The sequence below is a fragment of the Arvicola amphibius genome, chromosome 17 (assembly GCF_903992535.2).
Source record: "Arvicola amphibius chromosome 17, mArvAmp1.2, whole genome shotgun sequence".
Taxonomy (NCBI): domain Eukaryota; kingdom Metazoa; phylum Chordata; class Mammalia; order Rodentia; family Cricetidae; genus Arvicola; species Arvicola amphibius.
The window spans coordinates 34,691,393-34,718,524 of record NC_052063.2 but is presented as its reverse complement, the minus strand read 5'-3'; the positions used below and the strand labels follow the sequence as shown (position 1 = coordinate 34,718,524).

The following is a 27,132-nucleotide window of genomic DNA, read 5'->3' as shown; positions in this document are numbered from 1 at the left end:
GGTACTTCAAGGAAAAATAATGCATATTATACTAACACATTGTAAACCTAAGAAATGAACCATTCACAGCAAACAATCATCCTGGTTTATGATATGCTGTTATGTCTACATGATAGACACATGTAGAGGGCAATTACAATTAGCTAAATGGTGGCCATGCTCGTATCTTGTGAGGCAAAACCATAAGGAGTTTCTTAAACCTTTGTCTGTATTAATGAGGTGAGGTCTGCTTGCAGTCACACTACCCTTAGACTAGAGAAACAGAGTTTAGAGAGAGAGACAGGGGCAGGAGGATGGAAGCAGGGCAGAAACTGAAGAGACCACAGGATAGAACACCAAGCAATGACAATGACCACCATGGCACATGTCCATCTTATGGAGACCTTGAGCCAGCTAAGTGTTCCACACCTCTTTGGGCAGTGCTCTTTTGAACGCTGGCCTCCATCAGTGTTAACAGTGGGTTGGCATTGTTTTCAGTTCAAGGTTTATACCAATGTTTGACACCCTCAGCGGGGAATTCCCATGCTGAAATGGTAAATTGTTTCGAAAAGCCATAAACAGAGTGACTCCACTGTAATATTGCCTCTTATGTAGACAATGACATAATCATGTGAAGATATTCGAAAACGCTTCTTAGGGAACGCTTCTTAGTCACCATAGAAGGGCAAATTGCTTCATTCGTTGAGAAAAGCACGAATTTAATAATATTATTTTTAAAAGTCATACAGCAGATCTGTGAGAACTGATGCAACAAATGATAAAAGATCATCATAAACAGTAAACAAGGTTGTATTTTATTTTACTAAATTTATTGCTATTTTTAATGTATTCGTATTTTGCCTGCTTGTATATGTGTCCACCGTATGCATGAGGTGTCACTGGAGGCCAGAGAAAACTGAGGGTCACCTGGCACTGCAGTTATAGACAGCCATGAGCCACTAGGTAGGTGTGGAAAACAAATCCATGTCTTCTACAAGAGTAAGCGCTCTTAACTGCTGAGTCTCACTACAGGCAGCTTCTGTAATGCACTGGTGTTCCGGTATGGTGTTCTGGCGGCGTGACTAATACCATAGTAACAGTGTGAGAATCAAGGTTGCAGGCCATGCTGCCTCCACGCCTTATCTTTGGGGTCCTCTTTCTAAGGAGGTCTCCTAGAAGGAGCATTGGTAAGCTCACGCATGTTAATATTGGATCTGACAGAACTCAATTACTTTCCACCACCCCCTTAAAATTGCATGGCTAACATGGCAAAGAGGATACCGATGGCCCCAGCCTGCACAGACAGAATGCTGTGCACAGACTTCTGCCCTTTGGATGCACTCAAATTCCAGAGATAAGTGGAATAATAAGTATTTCTCCTCCAAATTCACTCCATTCTCCTGAAAGAAAACTTCTTAACTACCCCTCAGAAGGAAGGGTTCATATTGCCTCGCCACCTGAATGGAAGAGGCCGCCTAAATCTGCCTTGGCAGGTAGGAAATCTTTCTCCTGTTAGGCACCACTGTATAGATTAAGTTTAGATGTATGACCTAACATGGTGGCTCATGCCTGTATTCCCGCACGCAGGAGGCTAACAAAGTCGGATCTCAAGTCTGAGCCAGCGTAGGTGTCAAAACCTATCTCAAACCCAAACAAAAATATGTCTTTTTTTCTGTCAGTTTATCTGTTGTAGGTCCATTAAAGAAGGCTTCTGGGGGGGGGGGGGCTGGTGTTGTGGGAGCTTGATCCATTTGGCCAATGACATTTGGAGGTGACTTGTCATAGGCTTGGCTTTCTCTGATACATGACTGGATTAAGAACTGATATTGGGGGCGGAGGGGTGATATCACACACTCTCTGGCTTCCAGATATGCTGTTCAAAAGTATTCTCCACCCTTCCATGGTGGATGAAGAGGCAACAGTGTTGTTTCCCACTGTATTCATGAATGTGCGCATCCCCCATTTCACCCCTTAATAAATAAGTTTTCTTCCCAAGCATCCATGGATTTCTCACAATACACTCAGGTTAAAGGAAGATTTTCCTTTCACCGTACACTGTGCCTGTGCTTATATACACACACAAATTATCCAGAGCAACGCATAAAAAGCTATTAGCTGCAAATAGTTTGGGGAAGTAGCTCTATATAACTTGTGGGGCTTTAAAAATGTTTATAAAGATCATATAATGGATACATATTATTTTTCTATTATAAGCTTTATAACATTAAAATTACTAAAATACAAGACTGTAATGTGTGCATATAAATCTGTTTGCTTATAAGATGGTTGGATTCAAGAGCTGGTATTTCCATTTATATTAAAAGAGCCGAACCTGGTGGCACAGGCCTGTGACCCTAGGTATTCAGGAATGCAAGGCAGATGCATTCCGCATTTCAAGACCTGCCCAGTCTCGAGAATGAGTTCAAGTCCTGCAGAGTCTACTTGATAAGGTTCTGTCTCAAATTCAAAGGGAGACATAGGACATTCATAATTTTTTTTATTTCCTAATGTTTCTATTGTTCTTTTTCTAACACCTTTTTCATCATACTGGGGAGATAACAGACCTTGATTTTAAGAGTCATTAGAAATAAAATCTTGCCCATAACCCTACCACCCAACACACACACACTATTTCAAGTGATGGGACTATAAAGAGCTTGATCTCCTTCTATCCATACTGAATTTCGATGAGACAGACCCAGGGGTGTGTATAAAATGCTCAGAACTTCTCAGAGCAAGGACAGGAAGTCATTTTCACACGTTCCCCTCATGACTAATGAAAGTCTCAGAACAACCTGTAAGAAACCTTGAAGAGTGCTTAAGAGATTTGGAACTGCCATTCTGGAATCATCTACAAGGGCTTCCTGGATGTCCTGCTTTGCCTCCTCTTGCAGTGATAAACGCCATAAACAACGCCATGTGTGGAGGAAGGGATCGGTTTCATCTTACAGCTTACAGTCCATCATGAAGGAAGTCGGGGCAGGACTCAAGTCAGGAACCAATGCAGAGGTCACAGAAGAACCCTGCTCTCCTTGGCTTGCTCAGCCTGATTTCTTATACAGCCCAGGACCCCCTGCCCAGGGGTGGCACTGCCCATAGTTGCCTGGGTCTTCCCATATCAACCATTAATGAAGAAAATACCCCACAGATTGCGTACAGGCCAATTCTAGAGAGGCATCTTCTAAATTGATGTTTCCTTTCTGGGTCAAGTTGACAAAACAAACAGAAACCCAAACCAAACCAAACAATCATACAACAAAACAACTAACAAGCACACTAGTCCTTAGTCTCAATTTCAAAAAGGATTAAAAATTAATACTGGCTTTAAGAAAGGAATCCTTAAAAATCCCTGGATATTTCTATCAAAATCAAAAAGACAGAGAGTACTTTTCTGACTCTTCCATTAAAATACCCACTTGTCAAACATCAAACAAGAGAAAAATCTGTATTATTATTATTATTTCCTAGTCTTAATAATAGGAATCAGAAATAAACCAGAATCAAGGTAAAGTTTCTGAGAGGAACAGTACCATTCGGGCAGGACTAAAGTATCACAACCAAGTGTGTCGGCCTGGCCAGAGACATGGGGCCACACACAGACCTCCTTGTTACCAAGATGAGCCACTTCGTTCTACTGCCTCCTCCAGCCACCTGACAGTGGGACTCTCCTGTGAGCCATCATTCCTTTCAGAATTCTGGGCACCTTTAGTTCCATTTATGACACATATCTCTGTCACTTAGTGTTTTGTCAGGTAAACTCACAGGATTCTACAGTTTCTGCTCCTTGGAGTCATAATGGTAATATCGTGAGGGAAATAGAGCCTCTAAAGCTACCACTGGACATTGGCTGGAAGTAATATTGTCATCTTGATAGAATCTTGTACATTCCATAGATGACAGCTGTGAAAAGTATACAATAACCTGGTATTTATATATAAAGTATTCTTAAAAATGAAGATATAAACCAGTGTCAGCAAAATCCAAAGCAGTATTGAAAAATACCATAGTAGTACTACTACCTACAGTGCTCAAGTGAGAAGCACAAGAATATCCTATTTCCTCAAAGGAACTGGGTGTAGTAGTACCATTATATAACACAACACAAAACACTTTAGGTTAATATTACAGTTGCTCCCTTGCTCTTTTATTTATTTTATTGAGCTCTACATTTTTCTCTGCTCCCCTTCCTGCATCTCCCCTCCCCTTCAACCCTGTCCTATGGTCCCCATGTTCCCAATTTACTCAGGAGATCCTGTCTTTTTCTACTTTCCATGTAGATTAGATCCATGTATGTCTCTCTTAGGGTCCTCATTGTTGTCTATGTCCTCTGGGATTGTGATTTATAGAGTGGTTTTCTTTGCTTTATGTTTAAAAAACACCCATAAGTGTGAACATGTGATAATTGTATTTCTGGGTCTGGGTTACCTCACTCAATATGATGTTTTCTAGTTCCATCCATTTGCCTGCAAATTTCAAGATGTCATTTTTTTCTGCTGTGTAGTACTCCATTGTGTAAACGTACCACATTTCTCTTATCTGTTATTTGGTTGAGGGGCATTTAGGTTGGTTTCCAGGTTCTGGCTATGACAAACAATGCTGCTGTGAATGTAGCAATGCAGGAGTGTTCCCTTTTCCCCACAACCTCTCCAGCTTAAGTTGTCATGAGTGTTTTGATCTTGGCCATTCTAACAGGTGTAAGATGGAATCTCAGAGTTGTTTTTATTTGTATTTCTCTAATAACTAAGGATGTTGAGCATTTCCTTAAGTGCCTTTCAGCCATTTTAGATTCCTCTCTTTAGAGTTATCTATTAGGTCTGTACTCCATTTTTTATTGGATTATGTATTCCTTTGGTGATCAATTTCTTGAGTTCTTTGTATATTTTGGAGATCAGTCCTCTGTCCAGTGTGGGGTTGGTGAAGATCTTTTCCCATTCTGTAGGCTGTTGTTTTGTCTTGTTGACCATGTCCTTTGCTTTACAGAAGCTTTACAGTTTCAGGAGGTCCCATTTATTAATTGTTTCTCTCAGTGTCTGTACTACTAGGGTTGTATTTAGGAAGTGGTCTCCTATACCAATGCGTTCAAGTGTACTTCCCACTTTCTCTTCTTATGAGGTTCAGTGATAGGGAAAACTATGTTAGCCAATTATCTTTAAGAGGTGGAGCCCAGGTAAGACATGGTTTTCTGGGACCCAAGGAAAAACCTGTGCACCACCCTGGTGCTCTAACTCTGCGCTATTCCCACGAACACTGCTTAGCTTGGATTTCTGGTTTCCTGTTCCATGAGTTTTGCCCTTATAATAAATAAAAATATAATTGTATCCTTTAGCTAGCCTGGTTATTTCAACACTTGGCACCCAAATGAGACTTTGGGTGACTGCTCAGGTAGCTAATTGTCTCCATCATATTCTGCCTGCTTTGGAAGCTACTTTATTGCACTTCCTGTCTAATCAAGTAATATTATCTCCCTTCTCAGGCCTTCGATGGGGTTGAAGATTAGATAGTTGTAATTTCCTTCCTCTTATGCTTTAGCCAAGCTTATTTCCGATGTAAGATTTAGACTCCTTAGAATATAAGGTTTATTAAAACATTTGTCATGTGTTCCTTGCTTAATATTGCTTATGTTGTTTGTTATTTTATACTTGATATCTGTTCCTATTGTATATAGTTTTGTATTGGGTTTGGATTGCTCTTTTTAGACAAAAGGGGAAGATGTTGGAAAAAAAAAAAAAACCTTGTTAGCCAAGTATCTTTAAGAGGTGGAGCACAGGTAAGGCTTGGTTTTCGGGAACCCAAGGAAAAACCTGTGCACCACCCAGGTCCCAGGTGCTCTCGCTCTGCGCCATTCCCGCTGACACTGCTGAGCATGGATTTCTGGTTTTCTGTTTCGTGAGTTCTCCCTTTATAATAAATAAAAATAGAATTGTTGTGTCCTTTAGCTAGCCTGGTTATTTCAACAGTTCAGTACGCCAGGCTGTATGTTGAGGTCTTTGATCCATCTGAAGTTTTGTGCATTGTGATAGATAGGGATCTATTTTTAATCTTCTACGTGTTGATAGCCAGTTATGCCAGCACCACTTGTTAAATAAGATTTCTTTTTTCTATTTTATGATGTTTGGTTCTTTGTCAAAAATCAGGTGTTTTCTAAAGCTGCAGAGAAACCCTGTCTCGAAAAACCAAAAAAAAAAAAAAAAAAAAAATCGGGTGTTTGTAGGTTTGTGGATTACTATTCGGGTCTTCGATTCAGTTCCATCGGTCCTCCTATCTGTTTTTATGCCAATACCAGGCTGTTTTCAGTACTGCAGCTCTGTAGTAGAGTTTGAAGTCAGAGATTGTGATGCCTCCAGAAGTTCTTTTATTGTACGGGATTATTTTGGCTATACTTGTTTTTTTTTTTTTTTTTGCTTTTCCAAATGAAGTTGAGTCTTGTTCTTTTGAGGTCTGTGAAGAATTTTGCTGGGAATTACATTGAATCTGTAGATTGCCTTTGGTAAGATTGCCATTTTTACTTTGTTAACTCTGCCTACCCAAGAGCATGGGAGATCTTTCCACTTTCTGGTGTCTTCTTCAGTTTCTTTCTTCAATGATTTAATATTCTTGTCATATAAGTCTTCCACGTGTTTGGTTAGAGTTACTCCCAGATGTTTTATGCTATTTGTGGCTATTGTGAAGGGTGATGTTTCTCTGATTTCTTTCTCAGCCCAATTATTATCGTGTTGGTTTTTAAAAATCTACCTTGAAAATGGTTTTAATTACTCAAATAGGATCATAAGGTGAAAAACTACGTAAAACTTGTATCTGAAAAAATATCTCTGTTTTGGCTTTTATTACTTTTCTAATTTATTTATACCTTAAGTGAATTAATATTCTTAAATAATTATAAAGATTGTAACTCTATCTCTATAGAAGCCAACCACACAAACATACTGTTGTAAACAACATTCTCTGATCGGCACCTGACTGTATATTTAATATTTATAAAGTCACTTTAGGGATAAGTACCGGTGAACAGTATACCTGGCGCTTCAACACGCAGACATCTTTGCAGTATTATTTAGTAGCCATGGGCCCGATTTCTCGGACACAAAGCTGAAGTTAAGGACTTGCATATCTTGTTACAAGCCTTCCTATGTAGCTGCGGATGCATCTCGCTTGAAACCAAGGCTGGAAAAGAATGGAAAACTGTAAGCCCTTGGCTGTCAGCACCTTAACTCCACGTTCTCCCTCCGGCTGGAATTATCTGTTCTCCAGTGCGACTGGACTTCTGCCTTCCAGCAGTTCAGGGATAGGTTTCCCACTGACTTAAAGAAACAATCCTTTTATAATTTCCAAAGCAGACAGGAGAAAGGAAACCTGGAGTCCTTTTTACAATGTGTAGGACCGTGTAATATTTAGTCAGGTTCCTGGGATTTGTGGGAACCTAAGACAATGATCAGTTTCCCTTTCAAACAGGTAGGTGTTTTTCAGCACACAGTGACACCTTGTCTCACAGACCTGCGGGACACTGAAAACTACCAAGTTGGAAAATATTGACAGCCAACACGAGGAACATTACCACTAGCAACATGACACATGGTAGAGGAAACCGTCCATTCTCATGATAGGGCACATGACCAGGAGTCATGTGACTCACCAGCACCATCCAGTATTAACATCACAAGTCCAGGAACAGCTTGGAGTTCAAAATTCTTTTTCTACTGACAATGCTATAATTTTCTAGTATCAGAGGAGAAGAAACAAACAAACCATAATATGAGTGAACGTGACATTAGGAGCAGTGTTTATACATGCCTACGCCAAGGACACTGTGTCAGCTCTGGTTCAGATTCACACCCTGGTCCTCATCCTGCCCCGTGTCTCTGTAGGCAGAATACAGTTCTCACCTACAAACTTTAAGCATGGCCACGTGACTTCTTTGAGTCAAGGAATATAAGTCAATGCCGTATAGGCCACAACCAAAAGTAAGCTTCGACTTTACCCAGCCTTCTAAAACGACATCAGATCTCATTAGCCTAAATTCCTGAAAAGAAAAACACTCCTGAAAGTCAGTAATCACCAAAGTAGCAATCATCGGAGACGGTGTTGGCAAACAACCTCCAAGAGGCAGGAAAACAGAAGCAAATGTGTGTTGTTGCGTGTGCAAAGACACTGGAGCTGCTTTATAGAGCAAAAGCAGTCTGAGGTGGGACACAGAAGACGAAGGCTGATTGGGGTAGCCAGCTGGGGGCATGGACAGTTAGCAAAGAGGCAGTACCAGGGAAGGTCAGGGAGAGGGCAACCTATTTTAGAAAATATCTGGCAAACCCTTTCTCCCGTGATGTCCTGAAGGGGTATTTGGGTCTCCAGGAAAGAGGTAAGGACAAAATGTTGGCAGCTTCAGTTGTTGTAATTAACTAGATGAATCGGTTACTTTGAGAACCTAAAAAACATATTTAGCTGGCCTACAGAGATGGGAAGAGAAAAGTCACATGCACTAGCGGACATCAGAACTGATAATCGCAGTACCTCTAGTTTTAATCACTGGGCACAATCTCCCAATGTCCCCGGCAAGTACACCTTAGGCAAGACCGAGTGCTGTAATACTGTACTGAAATCCTATGTATTCTTTTCTATGAGACGTCATGGGGACAGAGGAACATTTTTGAGTGACTACTGTCTACAAATGAACACTGTCACCATTCATCATGTGGGTACTTTCATTTGTTTTTGTTTGAACGGGGCCTGTTTTATATCTCGGGCTGCTAGCTCTCAACTCCAGTTGTGACTGAGGATGACCTTGAACTTCTCATTCTCCTCCCCCAACTTCCTGTTAGAATTATAGTCCATGCCTGGTGTGTGTATGTGTGTGTGTATGTGTGTGTGCGCGCGCCCGCGCGCATGCTATAGAAATCATGAAGGCTAGGAAGACCTCTACCAACCAACCAAGCTCTAGCTCCAGTCTTGAGTTATGTTCTGGTTTTGTGTTTTATTTTCCTAATTATGCTAAAAAACTTCCGTGTGTCACTTGAATAACGCTACTTCCCATTTTTCTTTGTAATCTCAAATGACCAGCCTCATAACTTGTATTTTGAGGCTACTAATACATACACAGCAAGAGCTATTGAATACAGAAATCTCTGAGAGAACCGCTGAGAAGTGCCCGACAGGATGGCAACCCACACAGTGATGGCTGCCCTATGCTGGACAAAAGGATGATTTAAAACTTGGTATGGAACTAAAACCCATGGATTTCATCATCTTACTTTAAATGGTACACAACTTCCAGAATGTTACAATATTGTATTTTCAAATTTTTGGAGCATGACTACAGGTAATTGGAACCGCAGAAAGTGGAATTACAGTTAAAGGCAATGACAGCCCCTTCATGTCTGCTCATCTTTAATCTTGCATCAGGACTAAGTAAAGTGAAAAGCAAGATTAGCAAAGCCATGGGAAGCATCAAAACGTGAGCCTGGCCTTAGCAGCCTTTAAATTTTCTTTAGCTTATGTGTGTTTGATTATAAGATTTATTAAATTGATAAAAATAGTGTTTATTCTTTTTTTTTTTTTTTTTTTTGTTTTTCGAGACAGGGTTTCTCTGTAGTTTCTAGAGCCTGTCCTGGAGCTAGCTCTTGTAGACCAGGCTGGCCTTGAACTCAGAGATCCGCCTGCCTCTGCCTCCCGAGTGCTGGGATTAAAGGCGTGCGCCACCACCGCCCGGCCTAGTGTTTATTATTTTTAGTGTACAACATAGTATTTGGGAAGAACTAAACACTGTGGAATGATTAAATCAAGTTGCTTGACCCATTATCTGACAAACAGCATTGCACTGTGAGAACACCTAAACATTTTTTTTTTTTTTTTTAGTTTAAAATAAACTGTTGGAAGGAGGATAGAGAAATGGAGATCAGCATGGCATCCCTTTCGGTGTGAGAAACACAAATTTTATGTATTAAACATATGTAGAGTGGCACACATCAGACAGAGCTGATGGCATGCAGAACGGTCTTCACTGCCCACTTGACCGGACTTGGAATCAACCGTGACAACACACTGCTGGGTGTGTCCGGAAAGGCGTTCCCAGAAGGTGAACTGGGAACTGAGGATTGACCATGGGCACTGAGCACCAGCATTCATCCCTGACAATGGACACAATGTGACCAGACATCTGGCACACTCCCGCAGCCATACCTTCCCAGAAATGACAGGCTGAGCTCAAACTTCGAGACGGAATAAACCCTGCCTTCCTTAAAATGCATCTGTGAGGTGATTTTGTCAGAGCAACGCAAATACTGAGCTGTACAATGTGACTGTTTACACTAGCTAGATCTGCACACACGTGATCTAACAGTGCTCTGCAGAAGGGTGCGTTTCCAGACGTGGTGCCAGCCTCACTGGGAAGCAGCAAGAACTGGAAACAGAAAAAGTCAGATGACTGGCGTGACTCTAACAGGCAGTAATCTGAAATGTGATTTTCAAAATTAGAACACGATATGAAAGTTCAATGCCCACATCAGGGTAAATATAATCATGTGTCACCGTTCAGGCAGGTGACAGTTACACATGGGTCTTAATTTCCTCATCCATAAAATGACAGGCTGAGAGGAAGGAAGCGTTTTCCAAGGCTCTTTTGAGTACCCTTTGTGTGAATCTGTCACACTGAAGCACTCGTCTTTGGCAGACTTCCTTAGTGGAAAATATAAATTTCTTCCTTGACCTGAGAAATGGTACAGCTATTCAAAACCAAATAGTGAACAGATATATAATATTTGTATAGTCTTCCCAAGATTCAAAAAACCTGGTTTGAATGAGAAAAGTGATTTTCAAAGAATCACGGAAAGAATTTCATGATCCAAGCAGACACAGCTTATCTTCGCTGTTAAGTCCAGGTGCCCCCGAGGCTAAGTCTTTCTTTTCCAAAGAGTACTTCAGAGTTCTGGCCCATCCTCAAATCATAGTTTAATTTCCATAAGAAGTTGTCATAGGGATCCTCGGAGAATCTGATGTACAAGGAAGCAGTTTTCATTTAAACAGGACCAAAATGGAGAAGTCTATTTTCAGACTAGTTGAAAAAAAATGCTCCCATAAAACTGAGACAATTTGGCTCAATGCCACAAATCAATCACAGGAAGACATTTCTGAAGATAAAATGCAAACAGCACCATGAGTACTATGTCTATATATTCAGGGATGGGAAGCCAACAGTCTCCTCTCATGAACTAGGCATTTTATACAGTTCTGTTTCTGAATAACTCATACACTATCAGAGACACATACTACACAACTAACAAATTAAAATCATATTAATCATACCCTGTAAGACTAAGAAATTCATGTAAAATACCATTTAAGCACTTGCTAGAGGCTATGAAATACATATAAACTGTATGATACCACATTGATGGGGAGTAATAATTGCTAACATTCATACAAAGGATTCCTAAAACCAGTGAAATCAATGGGGATTGTTTTCACATTTTATGATGTCCTCAAGATTTTAAGATTTGTTACATTTATCTAGTCTAAGGAATTATCACACCCATGTGCCACTAAACTCCGAGTTCTGATTCCTGGCATTTAGAGTTCAAAGACCACCAGAGATTGCATTAGGACTTTCAAAGAGAAGGAAGAGAGATTTGACCCCCATGCCCTCTTCCTCATTATGTGATACTCTGATGGCACAGAAGATAGATGTCTTCATACACCGATACCTTGACCTAGCGCTTACCAACTTCTATTAAGAAGTGAGTATTTGTCTTTATACGTCACCCAGTTCCAGATCTGTTGTGATAGCATACGAAGCAAAACCGACACAGTTATACTGAGTGGGGAGCTGAGCTGGGTGAACAGTGTTAACTACCAGGATATGTCACACTAGGCTGGACACGGGTGAAGTAATAGAGAATAACAAAGATACCAGTAGACAGTGTCCTGAGGGGAAAGGAAAGCTCACCATCCGGACATATAGAGTTGGAGAGAATGACAGTAGAAAGGAACAATCCATTCACCCTAAAGCCTTAGAAACTGTATTCTGATCTTTATTTTGGTAGTAAAGATAAAAAATTGATATAGCCTACATCTTAGAAAATAAGCCCAAGGATGAGGCAAAAAGGGTTGGGGACAGAGGCTATGACAACCATCTGCTTAGACTCTCCTGCGGTCACCCTCTAGGCAGTTGCTCGGTGGTAGAGCTTCTGCATGTCTCACTGCAAGGGCCCTGAAAAGACAAGGCACGAAGATATTCTTGGAGAAAGCAGAAAGAGGGCAGATCTGGGCGCCCTTAAGGAATTCGAGTCATCCCTACCCTTGGGAAATGGATACCAAAGCGGAGTGGGAAATAGAGGGCTAAGCGATTGACAGACATTTGAAGATAGGGTCTCGGGGTACTCTTTCATTATGAGGTGTGTAGAAGAGGCCACACTTGACTTAGAATGAGTTTGAGTTAGTAGCAACTTTTGAAAATACCACTGACTTTAACAATGAGCATTTAAATACTTAAAATCATCCTCCCAAATCCATGCTATGTTTCCCCAAATATTTCCAGCATTGGTGTTAGAATTGCCAACAGTTTCCCTGGTATGTAGAAAAATAATCTGTTGGACCTATCAACTTTCATGAAATTTCTACATTTAGGCATTTATTAGAAGTTATGCTGTAGTTAATGAAAAATAAAAAGCAGAATTTTTTTAGATCATCTGAAATTCTACTGCAAGTTCAGAAGATTTACACAATTATAATTATTTAATATTTTATTCATGAGTGAAGTAAGATATATACATATATGTATATATATACATATACATATATATATATATATATAAATGAGTGTATATAGTACTTTGCATAAAGCCCTAGTTTTGATATCCTCCTACACCCCATGTAAATTAGACATGACAGGAAACACCAGAAACCTCAACACTTGGGAGTGGAAGCATAAAAACCAGAGTTCAAGAACATCCTTGACTGCACAGTAAGTTCAGGGCCAGTCTTGGCTACATATGACCTGCTCTAAAAAGAACAATGGTAAGAAAGAAAGACAGGAAGGAAGGAAGAGAGGAAGAGAGGAAGGGGGAGAGGGGGAGAGGAAGAAAAGGAGAAGGGCGGGAGAAGGAAGAACACAATAATAAATTAATGTGGCATGTTTTATTTCTTACATTTTTAAAGTATTATTCTAATCCAAAGCATTCTCAAGGAGAAAAAAGAAGTGATTTCTAATGTTTTCACTCTGCACAAATGACAATTTCAGTGACTAAGGGTTGTGTCTGATTGCCCAAAATTGTCTTAAGGCACATTAGTGGACTCGGAGAAATTAACAAAACTCTGATAACTACTAAGTCTTCATATGAGTAATACTCTACTGTTAATAATAAAAAAACAGGAGTTAATTGACACTTTTTAAAAAGAGGAACAAAAAGAAAATTACGTCATTATACTACAAAACTGAAACTGCTTTTTTTTTCTAAAAAGAAACCTAATTTAAAAACATTAGTTTATTCAAATTGCACATGTGCTCAATAAAAAAGAAATTTAAGTTTTTCATTCAATTACTGAAAGAGCATAGTAAAATGCTTTTAAAATGAAGCAAATGGTTTTTACCCAGAAGCGTAATAAATCAGAAGCAAACTGACAGTCCTTAGTCACTGAGACCATCCATCTGCACAGTGCCTCTGCTGTCAGCTTGAGGTTTGAGGCTTAATCATTTCAGGAACATGAACGCCATGAGCCATCGTTTGCCCAAGAGACACTTGGGTACACATATTCATGCCACTGCCTTCATAAATTTCTTGACAATTTGCCTGAAGGTCAATTGGCAATGAAATAATAGAAATCATAGGTTTGGAACAGTATATGGGGATACGGATTTAATGAATATTTACCCTGCATTGTGATTTGATTTTATGTATATATGCAGTAGGAAATATGATTCAGGATGCAAATTTCATAAAGCGTATAATAGTCTTAAGAGGCATTTTATAAGTGTGAGAGTTAGAAAGAACCGATGACAGTCTCAGAACTCCTGACCCCAGGTTATATATTTTGCATAGGGTTAAATTTCACTACTCAGTTTGTGTCAAATAAAGTCTCATTTGTTAGTTGACAAGGCCTACTCAAATGCCATTGCATCATGTATCCTGCTTATTCAGACTATGGTGCAATTATGGCTGATTGGAAAACAGGCCATGAATTTCTCTCTCTTACATCTGCCTCTTGAAATAGCTTCGTTTGCTTTTATATTTACTCTGGAGTTTGGCCATGTGATTTCTTTTATTAGCTTACTGAAGCTGTGGTAACATAGCTCAACAGACTGTGTGACTTCAGCAATGCAAATTGATTTCTTGCAAACTGATTTTCTCCCAGATCCAGTAGCTGGAAGCCCAGGTCAGGTGTTCAGCGTGAAAGGGTTCTGGTGAATATGTCTCCCCATGTGATCATCTGTTTTCCATAGCTCAAGAAAGGACTAATGGAGATCAAGACCTCAAGAGTCCTTATGAGAGCACTTAATGCCACCAGACCAGTTTTCCTTCATGATTTAATTACCTTCCAACAGCTCCATCTCCAAATACCACCATTTAAGGCACCATAAATGTCAACACAAATTTGGAGAGCATGAATATTCCAATATTCCATTCATCATTCTGTAGCCAATGAATGAGTGAGTAGTAGGCATGAATCAGGTAGCTCTCTGAGAAGGATTCATGTGGATGAGGCTATTTTCACTAACCAGGTCTCAAAGGTATTTATCTTCTGATCTTTGTCAGCACCACCTCCAAGTCCTCTCAGTCCACCTACTGGATGATGAAGGCCATGAGACTGTCCCACAGCCATCCTTGATGACCCAGGCATGTTAAGGTATGTTCAGGAAATCCTGAAAAGACCAGCATTACCACTCTCTGAGAAGAGAATAACTTGCTATTTCTAGACCTTCCCGGCCCTCTCGTGGGCCTCAGTTCTTTTTTGTCCTATCACGTGCAAGTGTGGTCTAGGATATCCAGAAGCTGTATCACTGTCTTTCAAACATGATCCCTCTGTGGGTTTCAGAATTCTACTCCAGATCCTAACTGGCCGGATTCCTTGTCAAGAGTTCTGATGTTTTAGTAACAGGAACACAGTTCCCACTCTTTATTTCTGCCATTCTCCTTCTGCTAGCCTGTGTTTACTAGAGTGAACCATACTAAGACACGTGACTTTACCTTCACCGGAGCAGACCTATCAGCAGTCGAGATGATCTTGGGACCTGACACCGTGTATCAACACAGTTCCGAGTAGCGGCTGTTCCACTAGCTGCCTGCACCACTCAAATGTCAACATTAGCACATGCATAATCTGAGCTCCTTGTGCGCCATGCATGGTGACATGAGGGATCGGTCACCTTGGAGAGTCCTTTTATTAAACTCCTGCCACAGAAAAGAAGCCCCCATTCTATGATTGCATTCACAAGACTCATTAAAGCAGGCCCTCCTAGAAGGGGTGGGGTTGGTAGCTCTAAACTCGCAGTCATGGGCAGTGCTGTGTGTGGCCCATGTCTTTACTACGTGCACAGTTGCTTGGGAGAGAACAAAAACGAGCTGTCAGTCATACTAGCAGCTTATCTCTGCTTGAGCAGACTGAACTATCAGAAGAAAAGTTAGCTCAGTATTCAAGGTGAGTGTTTCATGGACTAAGGAAAATGACATGAGGCATAGTTCTCTCATTAAATTGGTTGAGTAAAGCTGGTCTACAATAAGACCTGTATAGAGTAGTGTATATAATACACTATAATAAGACATATATAGAGTACACTATAATAAAACCAGTATAGAGTAGCAGTGTATATAATACACTATAAGACCTGTATAGAGTAGTAGTGTATATAATATACTATAATAAGACCTATACTGAGTAGTGTATATAATACACTTTAATAAGACCTGTATAGTGTACAAAGTACACTATAAGACATGTATATAGAACACTATAAAAAGACCTGTATAGTGTATATAATACGTTATAATAAGACCTGTAGAGAGCAATGTAACTACTTAGCTAAGTGGATTATATCTTTTTGCTAAATGATGAAATGATTTACTATGACAACATGAGAGGAAAAATACCCAACGGGAATATCTCCTAAAGTCCTTGCAAGAGAAGTGATGTTATTCATGAATACAGTTGCTTTCCTCTTCCAGTTGGTCACTAGTGGTGCCCAACAAATATTACCAAATCCAGCAGAGCTTGAGTCACTTGGGGAGACTGACACATAAAGAGCACATAGCTTCATTTTATAAAAGCTATCCAATATTTATTGTGTGTATAAGAAATAAGTTTTGTGATTTTCCATTATCTTTATCTTGGCTTTTATGAGAAAGGTGATGTGGGAGAGTCTTCTGTTTGTGTTGACTTCATTCGTTAATAAAGAAACTGCCTTGGCCCATTTTATAGGCCAGCCCTTAGGTGGGTAGAGTAGACAGAACAGGAAGAAGGAAGTGAGGTAGATGGCTCAAACAGTCGCCATGCTTCTCCTGTCCAAAACGGTTAAGATCTCTCCTGGTAAGCGACCACCTCGTGGTGCTACACAGATTACTAAATATGGGTTAAAGCAAGATGTAAGAATTAACCAATAAGAGGCTGAAACTAATGGGCCAGGCAGTGTTTAAAAGAATACAGTTTCCATGTAATTATTTCGGTGTAAAGCTAGCCTGGTGGCGGGACACAGCCCCGCTGTTCCATTTACAGAAAGGTATTCAATGTGTCTATGGTTTTGATAATATACTAAAGAGGGAAAAAACGAATTAAATAGCAATACAACTTAGTTTATTGCTAAAGAAAACTAAGTATACTAGGGGTTTCAAGTGAAAGAAATTATATTCACTCATGTTATTGTGTAGACCTTGAGTTCCCCAGTGATTCATAGACGGGAAGCTTGGTTTCCAGGTCAGGAGGCTAAGGGGGAAGATGTGTGGGGGGGGGGGGCTATAGGAGGTACAGCCTAGTGGAAGGTAAACTTACTGTGCACATCTTAACAAGTACTGGAAGCCAACCATTTTTTCTCTCTGCCCCTCTCCCTCTCCTTCTGCCTACTTTTCCTGACTATCCCTCCCCACTTTCTGCTTCCCTGAAACAGTGGAGTTTTCTCTAAAATGCTTCCTGCCATAATTTTCTGTCTTGACTGAAGTGAAAGTTATGGTACCAAGAAACAATGAACTGAAAACTCCTAAGATATGAGAAAAGAGAAATCTCTCTTACTCTTAGTGGTTTATGTCAGTGACATAATCTACAGTATGTGTGGTCTACAGATGATGTACTGCATCAATGACATAGTACTGAACTGTGCTCAGTATGCTGGAATTCTCAATCCAGCCTTTATTCTATATATACTGATGGTACATATCATAGTGTGCTGGTGAACTAACCTCAAGAAATAACCAAAGCTACTTGCCAATTACTGACAGAAAGAACAGCCCGATATTCTTTTTGCCAGTACAAACTCATCAGTTTTGGCAAATGTCCTTCTACACTCCAAGATAAAATGCTGAAAATTCTGCCCAACACATTGACTTTGTCGTATGTGGGAAAGTTATCTGGGGAAGCCATCCGGATGGTCTCTTACGCTGCTCCACATCCTGAATCTTCTAATAGCCTTGTAAGTTTTATGACAAAGGCAATAAAGAGGAGGAAGTTCTGCCTGTAAAATATCTCAAGTCAGATCAAGCCATTTATGTTTCATGATAGAGAGCTCTGTAACTTCATTAAAGCTTTTGTTCAAATAACTGAATCAATCCAAAAGGCTAGCTGAATTCAAATTCTAGGGCTGTCACCAAACACGCAAGCAGAATCATCTTTGTAGAGAAGTAATATATTCATCCATCTAGAAAAAAATACAAATATAGTTCTTTGGCTTTTATAAAAGGATATCATTTTGTCAGAGCACACAGTTAGAAATCGAATCTGCTATATCCAATAGAAACACAGAAAACTGTGGGGGCAAGCATTGCAGATTCAGTCAAAATCAGCCACCAGTCTATAAATTTACATTTGGTGGTAACTCCTCTGCTGTAAACAAAATAAAAGCTGAACAGAGAGAACCATATCAAGTACCAGTGGACATTTCTACTGCCCCAACACAGAATGTATGCAGTGTTGTGAAACCATGAGTTGCTGGAGCCTGCAAGCTGTCAGAGAAGCTCACGCCCAAACAGCAGGAGGGAGTTAAGTGCTCCATGCAAGGCGGAAGATTGTTAAGACTGCTAGAGAGGCCAGCCCAGCGTCCGTGCTCTCAGGTCCTCCTCAAGGAAGAAAATAAGTCTGTAGTCCTAAACACACAGGGCAATCAAAAGAAAAAAAGAAAGTATAGCCAAGGGGATGCGGGCAGGGCTACACATGAAAAACAGAATGATATCTCAATTTCCACAGCACTAACCCAGAACAAGGTCTAGAACATGCAACCTCTCTCCTAAGATTTTTTTTTTAAAAGATATTAAGATTCAAAACTTTGAACATTCTACAGCCACCCACTTCCCTCCAGATGTGCACATTTGTACTGAAGAACTGCTTCTGGCACAACATACACACTATGAAAGAAAAGAAGCACTTCATGGGAGTTTTGACAAAGGTCCACATACTCATACGGTGGAATACACAGGAATTAAGTAGAGGAGCCAAAGCATCAGGAGTCAGAAGCTGAATCTAGGCAAAACTGTACTGAGTTACTCTCTCACCCACTTAAAATAGCTATTATGTAACATCTAAAATTAGTGAGTAACAAAGAGTGGAGGAGAGTCACCTGTCAGTGTTCCCCCACATTGGAGAAGAGGATGGAAGGGCCTCCCAAAAGCAAAGGTAGATGCATAGGACCAACCCATCCTACTTGATAGTGTGCAGCTAAGGGAAATGAAGTCAGTATAACAAAGGTGCACCTGCACATCAATGCTACTGCAGCGTATTCACAATATTAGTTAGTCAAGCCACAGAGAACCATGTAACTGCCTTTTCCTTTAAGCTAAGAGAGATAGCCAAGGAAAGCACATATGCCTTGCACGCCCACTTGCCTTTGCAAGCTAAAAATGTGAACCTGAGAGTAGCGTCATGGTTTCCAAGAGTTAGATATGTGTGGAGTTAGAGGGACTAGGACACTGGGTGGGGAAAATACACTGAAATTCACTAATGCCTATAGTTCATGTTTAAATTAAAAAAAAATAAAAGTAACAAGTAATTAGCGCTGGAAGTGTAGCTCAGTCAGTAAAGCACTTGCCTTGTAAGTTGGAAGACCTAAATTTAATTCCCCAAATCCACTGGGAGTTGTACGTGCTTGTAGCCAAAACACCAAAAACACCAGGCATGAGATGCCCTCTTTGAGTTATTAGTCGCTGGAGTTTAAGCCATTCCAAAAACATTACATGTGATTCCTATTGCCCTTGGCTGCCCTCCAAAGGAGTAAGACAAATTCTTAATGCTGAAGACATCATGTATTTAGATAAAGAGCCCAAAGGCCACTGAGCTGGAACTGACCTGACAGCTTTTTTCCTGGGGACTAGTTTTTGTGGTACCAGAAGGCATCATGAAAGATTCCAAGGAAGGTGAAGTAATGGACAGTCCTACTCAGATATGACACACAGGAACCATAACTGCTAGCATGATCCAGTAACCTTAAGAGTGTAGCAGTGGCACACATGCCTTTGTGGTAACCAATAGTTCTCTAAATAGACTCCAGAGCTCTTCAGCAAGAAGGAATGTATTCCTGGTACTGTAAACCTAGCCAACTCCCTGGGATTGGTGAAGTCATAAATTCTAAAGAAGAACCTACAATAGCCACATTAATAACCAGAATAACCCCTAGCTACATTAGATATTCCCACAGAGCAATCCTCATCAGCCACCAAGTCAACTCTCTTTGAGACAGAAGGAGTCCATTACTGAAAACTACAACTAACTAAAATGAAGAGTTGGGGAATCCAGTTCCAAGTGATACATCAGCAGCAGCACGGCTCCAGTACATAAGGCCCAGGGGAGACAGCAGAATATGAGTCAGAAGAGTTTATTGTAAGAGCATGGCTCCTAGTGATGTCAGAAGTGACACGGGAAAAAGTCTCGCCAACATGACTTCCTAGCGATGAGCTCAACAAAGATGACACCAAGAGAGATGATAATGTGTACACAGGGAAAGCTCAAGAGGCCTCAAACCAAGGAAAGAACTTCAGGCAGCTAAGAATGCGGACGGTGGGAGATTTAGGCTTCCCTGGGAAAGAGCACCCAACTGGTTATCGAATACCAAATGGTCATCCCTGAAAACTTACATACAAGTAAGAGTATACAGACTGAGCAGGCTGTGTTTGTGCATTTAGGAATACATACACGCACACAGTATGCAACAACAACTACCAAAAGTAATACTAAAGAAACCCTGAATTTGAAAAAGAGCAAGGAGGGATATATGGGAAAGTTCACAGACAGGAGAAAATGATGAAACTATATTATATTGTAACCTCAAAAATTTAAAAGACAGCAGATGTACTTTCAAAATTCTCAAAGAATAAAGTAAATGAGAATAAAATAAAACATTCAAGGAAAAGTGTAAATTTAAAAAATTCAAAACAGAAAAGAATATTAAAAAAAAAAGATGCATAAAGGACCCTCTTGTCTGAGGGCATCGCTTGGATTGCACACATGGGTGACAGATGTTTGACATTCTTCCAACATCAGAAGCATCACCAGCCTGTGTTGAAAGCAACAAAAGCAAAAGGACAAACAAGCAGAAAACTAAAAGAAGAACTCTGCGTGCACAACTATGGCTGTGCTTCCAGAGGACAGCGTCTTCTCGTTTAGAGAGACAAACCACACCCGGGAATGAGGGGCCAGAGCTGAATTCAAGGATGGAAGAAACAGGACTCATGGAGCTGAGGTGCAGGACTGAGCAAGGCTGAAACCCTGGAATGGGACTCTGTGTTGAGACCCTGGACTGGGACCCTGGGCTGAGACCCTGGACTGGGACTTTGGGCTGGGACCCTGGGCTGAGACCCTGGAATGGGACCCAGGGCTGGGACCCTGGAATGGGACCCAGGGCTGGGACCCTGGGCTGAGACCCTGGACTGGGATCCTGGGCTGGGACCCTGGGCTGAGACCCTGGAATGGGACCCTGGGCTGGGACCCTGGGCTGGGACCCTGGAATGGGAACCTGGGCTGGGACCCTGGGCTGAGACCCTGGGCTGAGACCCTGGGCTGGGACTCTGGGCTGGGACCCTGGGCTGAGACCCTGGGCTGGGACCCTGGGTTGGGACCCTGGCCTGAGACCCTGGGCTGACACCCTGGGCTAAGAACCTGGGCTGGGACCCTGGGCTGGGGTGAGGCCCCGGGCTGAGACCCTGGGCTGAGGCTGGTATCACCCGTGGCTGGCTCAGAAAACAGTGTGCCAGGTGCACATACCACTGGAATTTGCTCTACTCCGCAGTGAGTTTGTTTAGCTACACTAGGAAACCTTTCTTTCCACTTCCTCTTTTTTTGGAATGAAGAGTTCTTCCTTCCTCTCTCCCTATCTTAGTCTGGAATTAATGACACTGGATACCAAAGCTTCAGAAGTCCACAGGAGGAGAAGAATTTTATCCTGGAACATACTGTGTGTCTCTTCATTTATTTTGATAGGATGTAGACTACGAGTTGATGTTAGAAGGGCTGGTCTTGAAGTCGCTGGGATCTGATGAATGTATCTGGGGATGGGTAGGATCAAGGTCAGGGAATCCCCTGATTATATTACATTCTTGAAAATCAGCCTTAACTCCTATCTCTTTACAGTGTTTCGTTATTTAGAAACAAAGTATGCTAGTAAATTTTCTAATTCAAAAACAACCCAATAACCAACTTACAAAGACAGGAAACAGATTTTGTCTGACAGCTTTAGAGAATGTAGACCACGATTCTGTCCTTGGGCTTGTGGGAATACATCGTATACAGGAGAACAAAATGATTCACTTCCTATCTGGGGAGGTAACGTCAGGACGAGCAGGGGGCTGATAATCTCACTATCTCCTTAAGGGAACATCTACTATAACCAAACATCCCCAAACCCATACCTCCCAAAGCTCCCATCGCCTCCCAAAAAGTCAAGCAAGAAACAAGTATTTAACACACAGGGGACTCAGCTGGGTATTCTAGATGGAAATTCTGGCACAAGGCTGCTGCAGATATAACTACTTAAAAGAAGTGGGCCGATTCCCAAGTTTGCCGGCAAGAACTGGAAGAGACAAGGAGATGTAGTCCAGCCTATACCTTACTTCACGCTTTCAGCATCCAAAATGGAATGAGAAGAGTTTTCAGTTGGTCTAAGCCGCCCACCTAGTGCAGCTGTGTCCGGGCAGACCTAGGAATGTGGGGAAGGACGCTTCACATACCAGGATCATGTGAACTGGCCTGCACAAGCATGACAACTGCTACAGTCCCACTTATAGCTCATATAATGGGGTGGGGGAGTTCTCACAGGTCATGTGATTAACCCATCATTTAAAAGTCAGTGGATGTTAAGCCAGGTTTTCCAACTCCAGCATCCTTCTTGGGCATTGATCCCCAGTTTGTTTCTCTGGTTTTATTTTGGTGGGGTGGTTAAAAGAGAATCTGAAATCGTATGTGTTTCTGTGTTATTTCATGTCTATGGGAACCTTGACAAACTCCAACACTGCGTAGTTCAGTTGATCCATGTCTAATAACGGGCTAGGGAAACAGAGATAAGCGCAACTTGCTTTGCAAACTTGGGATAGGAAACTGAGCAGTAAAACCCGAAAAGGCCAAGAACTTCAGAGTAGACACTGATGGTTGTGGGCTAATTGAAGAGTTATCCTGCAGCTTTAACAAGAAATGTGAATAAATCAAGATCCAAAACCTAACTTCATGCTGGGGAGACGTGTCGATGTATGGTGAGCCCACAAGTACTACATGGTCAATGGAAATATCTATTGGACCTATCCACAGGGAGTCTATACAGACAGTCCACTCGGAGCAACCCATTTTTTTGTAGAGCTGCAGGGACATCGGTCCTTTGGATAAGTCACTGCCAATTCTGTAAAACTCTTGTGAAATCATAGCATTTCTCCCTTCTTTAGTGCCGTAGCCCTGTATAAACCTGACTTTCCCTGTAGGGCAACCAGATACCATAAAGCCAAGGTGTGAAAACGATTCAGTCAAGCCTTTGTTATCACAGAAAAAAAAAAGCTACATAAAAATTGTCTCCCACAAACTTACTTTATTGACAGTGGTCACTGATAAGAAAGGAGCCTCATACAGGAAGTGGTATGTCTGATCTAACAGCAGACTCAGGAAGGTGTGATCTTACTTGTCTGCTCTGACGTAGCAAACTGTCAATATTCTGTATTTACCCTTTGCCTTGGTTTCAACTAACATGGGACCATTGCCCAGAAAATTAACTATTAATTCAGGAAAAAGCTCTGAGTTGCTAAAACTAGTTTCAGAGAGAAAGATCCTCCCCTGGTCACTCTGCTAGAGTCAAAACTAAGGTCCCCAGAAGACTTAACTTAAGCAGCTACAATGCTAAAGCAATGAAAACTGCATGTTAGTATAGCTACCAAGGCTGTGCTTCCAGCTGCAGGGGAACTTCACAGCCATGCTCCCTCTGAGACTGTCTCACTGGTTTCTTGTGACTCTATAGAAATGCATGCTTGAAATTATTGTTACCACCTATGGGGTTGTTAACTTGTCTGTACACCTATACGATCTGAAAGCGTTGTGGAGATCACCCCTTTTGAGCCTTTACCCTTATGCTTTGCCCTTACCCTTGGGCCTTATGCCCTTATGCCCTTATGCCCATCTTCCCCCAAAGGAAAAAAAAAGCACGCAGAAAAAAACGTGCCTGGGTCAGTTGGTTTGTTTTACCCCTCAAATCCCATTCCCAAGCAAGTTTTCGCTTGTTGTATCAGTCCTGTTTGAACCCTGAAGGAGTGCTGAGACTCATACTCAGTAGCCCCCAATGCCACTGGGTAAGAAGGCTTGGTCTGCAAACATGAAGACCAGAAATGAAATCCCCAGCATTTTCAACGTTCATGTTTAAGGTATGGCTGTGTGCCTGTAACCTTGGTATTGAAAGTTAGAGACAGGAGGATTCTAAGAGGATACTGGCCAGCCAGTCTAGTTCAAATACTGAACTTCTGGTCTATTGAGAGACTATCTCAGGACACAAAGGCAGGTGGAGATCATGGGAGAAAATACTCTAAAAACCTGTGCTTGCCTAAAAGCACATGAACGTGAATGTGTACCAGAGCACTGCCAAGCATGCTGGGAGCATTCTATACCACACACACACACACACACACACACACACACACACACACACACACACACACACAGTCTTATTCCTTAGTGTCTGAAATAGTTTAGAGCATCATGACAAACAATGACTCTCTCTTCAGATTATATGTGGATCATCAGAAGCTTTCTGTAAATATTCATATATTACTGTATCCTTTGATCTAATACTCTCTTAAATTTCCTCAGTTAAGGAATCTTCACCCTTCTAAGAACTTATCAACTGCAGACTCCACAACATTGCTATTGAGTGCATCAAAGTGACTGTTGATATTCTTAGTTTTAACTTTGAGAAGCTCATTTTGTGTGGAGAACGTAAACAAAACGAGGCAAATACACAGGATCCAGTTTTACAAGTCAAGCTGACAAACACAGTTCCAATGCCAAAGGTGAACTGGAATATAACACCGGCCCCCTGTTCTTTAACTGGGGAGGTTTTCCCAGCTCTGATCTAACATGGAAACTGGTTAGGGAATAAAATATGATTTCCCTTTCAAAACCAGCATAAGTACAGGTTAATAAACCACCAACTCTACCTGTCGCCCATGAATAGAGGCTTTGTTCGAGTTCCAGTATTGCCCATAACGCCGTCATGCCCCCTCTCTGGACACTTGTATAAAATGGATGTCCGTCTGTGGTCCTACCATCTCCCAATTTCAACTGCAAAATCATCAGTCATTTCCTGACATTTAATTTCAGCTGCATCACAGAACTATCTCGCGGCTGATGCTATGCCGACCTCATTCGGTTTGAGTCTAAATCCAACCAACATAAGTTCTCTCGGTCATGGGTGTTTGTTGAATGAAGAAGATACCAGTAGGCAGACACTTTAGCCACAAAAACTCGCTATAAATTTGTCTAACCTACGATCCTAGGGTGTAACAATGAGCCCTTAGTGAGGAACACTTAATGCAGAATTCCTGATTCTGAAGGTGTGGAGGGTAGGCAGCGTCACCTTCAGCAGCGAGCTACGAGCCTGGAAATGCAATGAGCAAAGGTCTCGATACTGTGCGGGAGTTCGGCCCCACCTAGAGCTGTGGGACCCCCTCCTCTTCCCACTCAAGCAGCAAAACTAACCTACACACCCAAACTCACGCCGTTTGCTTTCCTATCTTTTAGTCAAGTGCACATATTTATGAGACATAATGACTTATATAAGAAGAAAAAAAGGCACTTTATTGTTAGATAACATAAGATACAAATAACATTTTAGTGAGTAAAGAATCGCTCTTATTTTCAAAAATTCAGTACCAATGATTTAAAATCTTTCCTCCAAACCAAAACTTGGCAGGCTACATAATGTGAGGTATTCTTTTAAATAATTATGGCTAATTCATATTCAGCCAGGAGGGCTAAGAACCACAATAGTAACTTTTATAGAACATTTAAAAATTCTCTTTGCTACTCCAAGCACACAATCTCTCATTAGCCTCAGCTCGGTCCACTTCAAAACTCAAGTACTTTGCCACGAGGCAACATTTATGAGTTTTAATTTGTCTTTCAATAAACTTAAAACATGAAATCAAATAAAAAGAATAAAAAGGAGCCATGCCTATAATCTACCAGAGCCAACATGAGCACAGTTTGTAAAAATTTAAAGTTACCTGGAGAGAGAGAGAAAAGCTGCATTAGCCGCTTGTTGGGGACTCAGAGCTGAAAATACAGGCGATTGATCATTAACTTTTAGCCAGAAGCAAACTTGCACATAGCTCTCCAGAGGCCAGTTCTCTGCTTTCCCTTCCGTCTCTCTTCTCAAATAGGGGAAAGGTAGCTCCCTCTCTTTCTGGAGAACTTGCTAGGGCATGCACAATTAGTTCATACTTCACACGGTGTAACGTAGACGGGGCTTAAATTATATCCAGGGTCAAAGAAGGTAACCTGCCTGGCACTTTGAATTTCTACATTTAATCTTCTGATTCTCCTCTGCTGTTGAAGTAGACACAATTTCAAGGGCACTTTTCCCATCATGTAATTTGATATCATGTCTGGAAGACACTGCAAAAACTATGTACGATATGCATTGCTGTGTCTATGAATCGTAGCTAATTCTGATATTGGGAAAGAAAGTATTATGAACATATTATGAACAATATTAAAGAGGTCAAAGTCACAGGGTTTCATTTTGCTGCCTGAAGTGGTCTTCAGGTGTCTTCCCTAGATGGTGGTTCTCCACCTTTTTCTGATACTGAGACACGGCCTTTCAGCAACCCTGAAGTCATGAGTTCAGCTAGACTGAGGTGGCCACTGAGCACCAGCCACTATCGTGGCTCCACCTCCTCTTGCTGTGGTGACAGAAGCATGCTGTCACTCTTGGCTTCTTACATTGGTGCTAGGGACACATGCATCAGGTACTTCACTGACAACCATCTCTGCAGTGCTGAGGCATTTTACTAAATAATTTGCATCCGTCACCTTATTCTTTAAACAATATAATATAGGCAATACGCTAACATTTTAAGTATGGGAACACTGGGTTTTGCTTTCCTTCTCTAGGTTTTAATGGATCTAAGGCCCATATTCCTCTCTACTAAACAGCAGATTAGTGTCACACAGTCAGTGGGAGGGGTTTAAGTGTTCATGGTGAACTGGACAAATCCTGGAGCCACTTAGGAAATGGGCAGCTGGGCAAGCATGTGTAATTATCTTGATTACATTTATCAATCATTCCCTGGAAAGAGGATCCTTAGTGGGGAAGTGAGTAGAGCATCAACATGCATATGTTCCTGGCTCTCTGTCCCTTATTGGGGGAGGACATTACAAAAACAGCTCCCCCCCCCGACCCTGCCTCTATGATGACCCATGATAGCTGGATGGTAGGTAGCCTGAATTAGAAGCCAGAAGAAAACCTTTATCCCTCAAGTTGTCTTAGTCAGAGGATTTTACCACAACAGCAGGCAG

The 27,132-nt window shown here is 41.3% G+C and overlaps 1 long non-coding RNA gene across 3 annotated transcripts in view; it reads right to left on the bottom strand.

Moving 5' to 3' along the window:
* The window catches only part of LOC121677007, a 37,073-nt gene extending 11,102 nt beyond the window's left edge, over positions 1 to 25,971 (bottom strand). Inside the window, exons 1-2 of one of the 3 annotated variants that reach the window (XR_006020684.1) lie at positions 25,839 to 25,971; positions 6,979 to 7,140 (exon numbers count right to left, since the gene is read on the bottom strand). This is a non-coding gene — a long non-coding RNA (uncharacterized LOC121677007). The remainder of the gene's footprint in view (positions 1 to 6,978; positions 7,141 to 25,838) is intronic. The other 2 variants (XR_006020682.1, XR_006020683.1) reach the window with 2 other exon arrangements.
* Between the last annotated feature and the right edge of the window lie 1,161 nt (positions 25,972 to 27,132).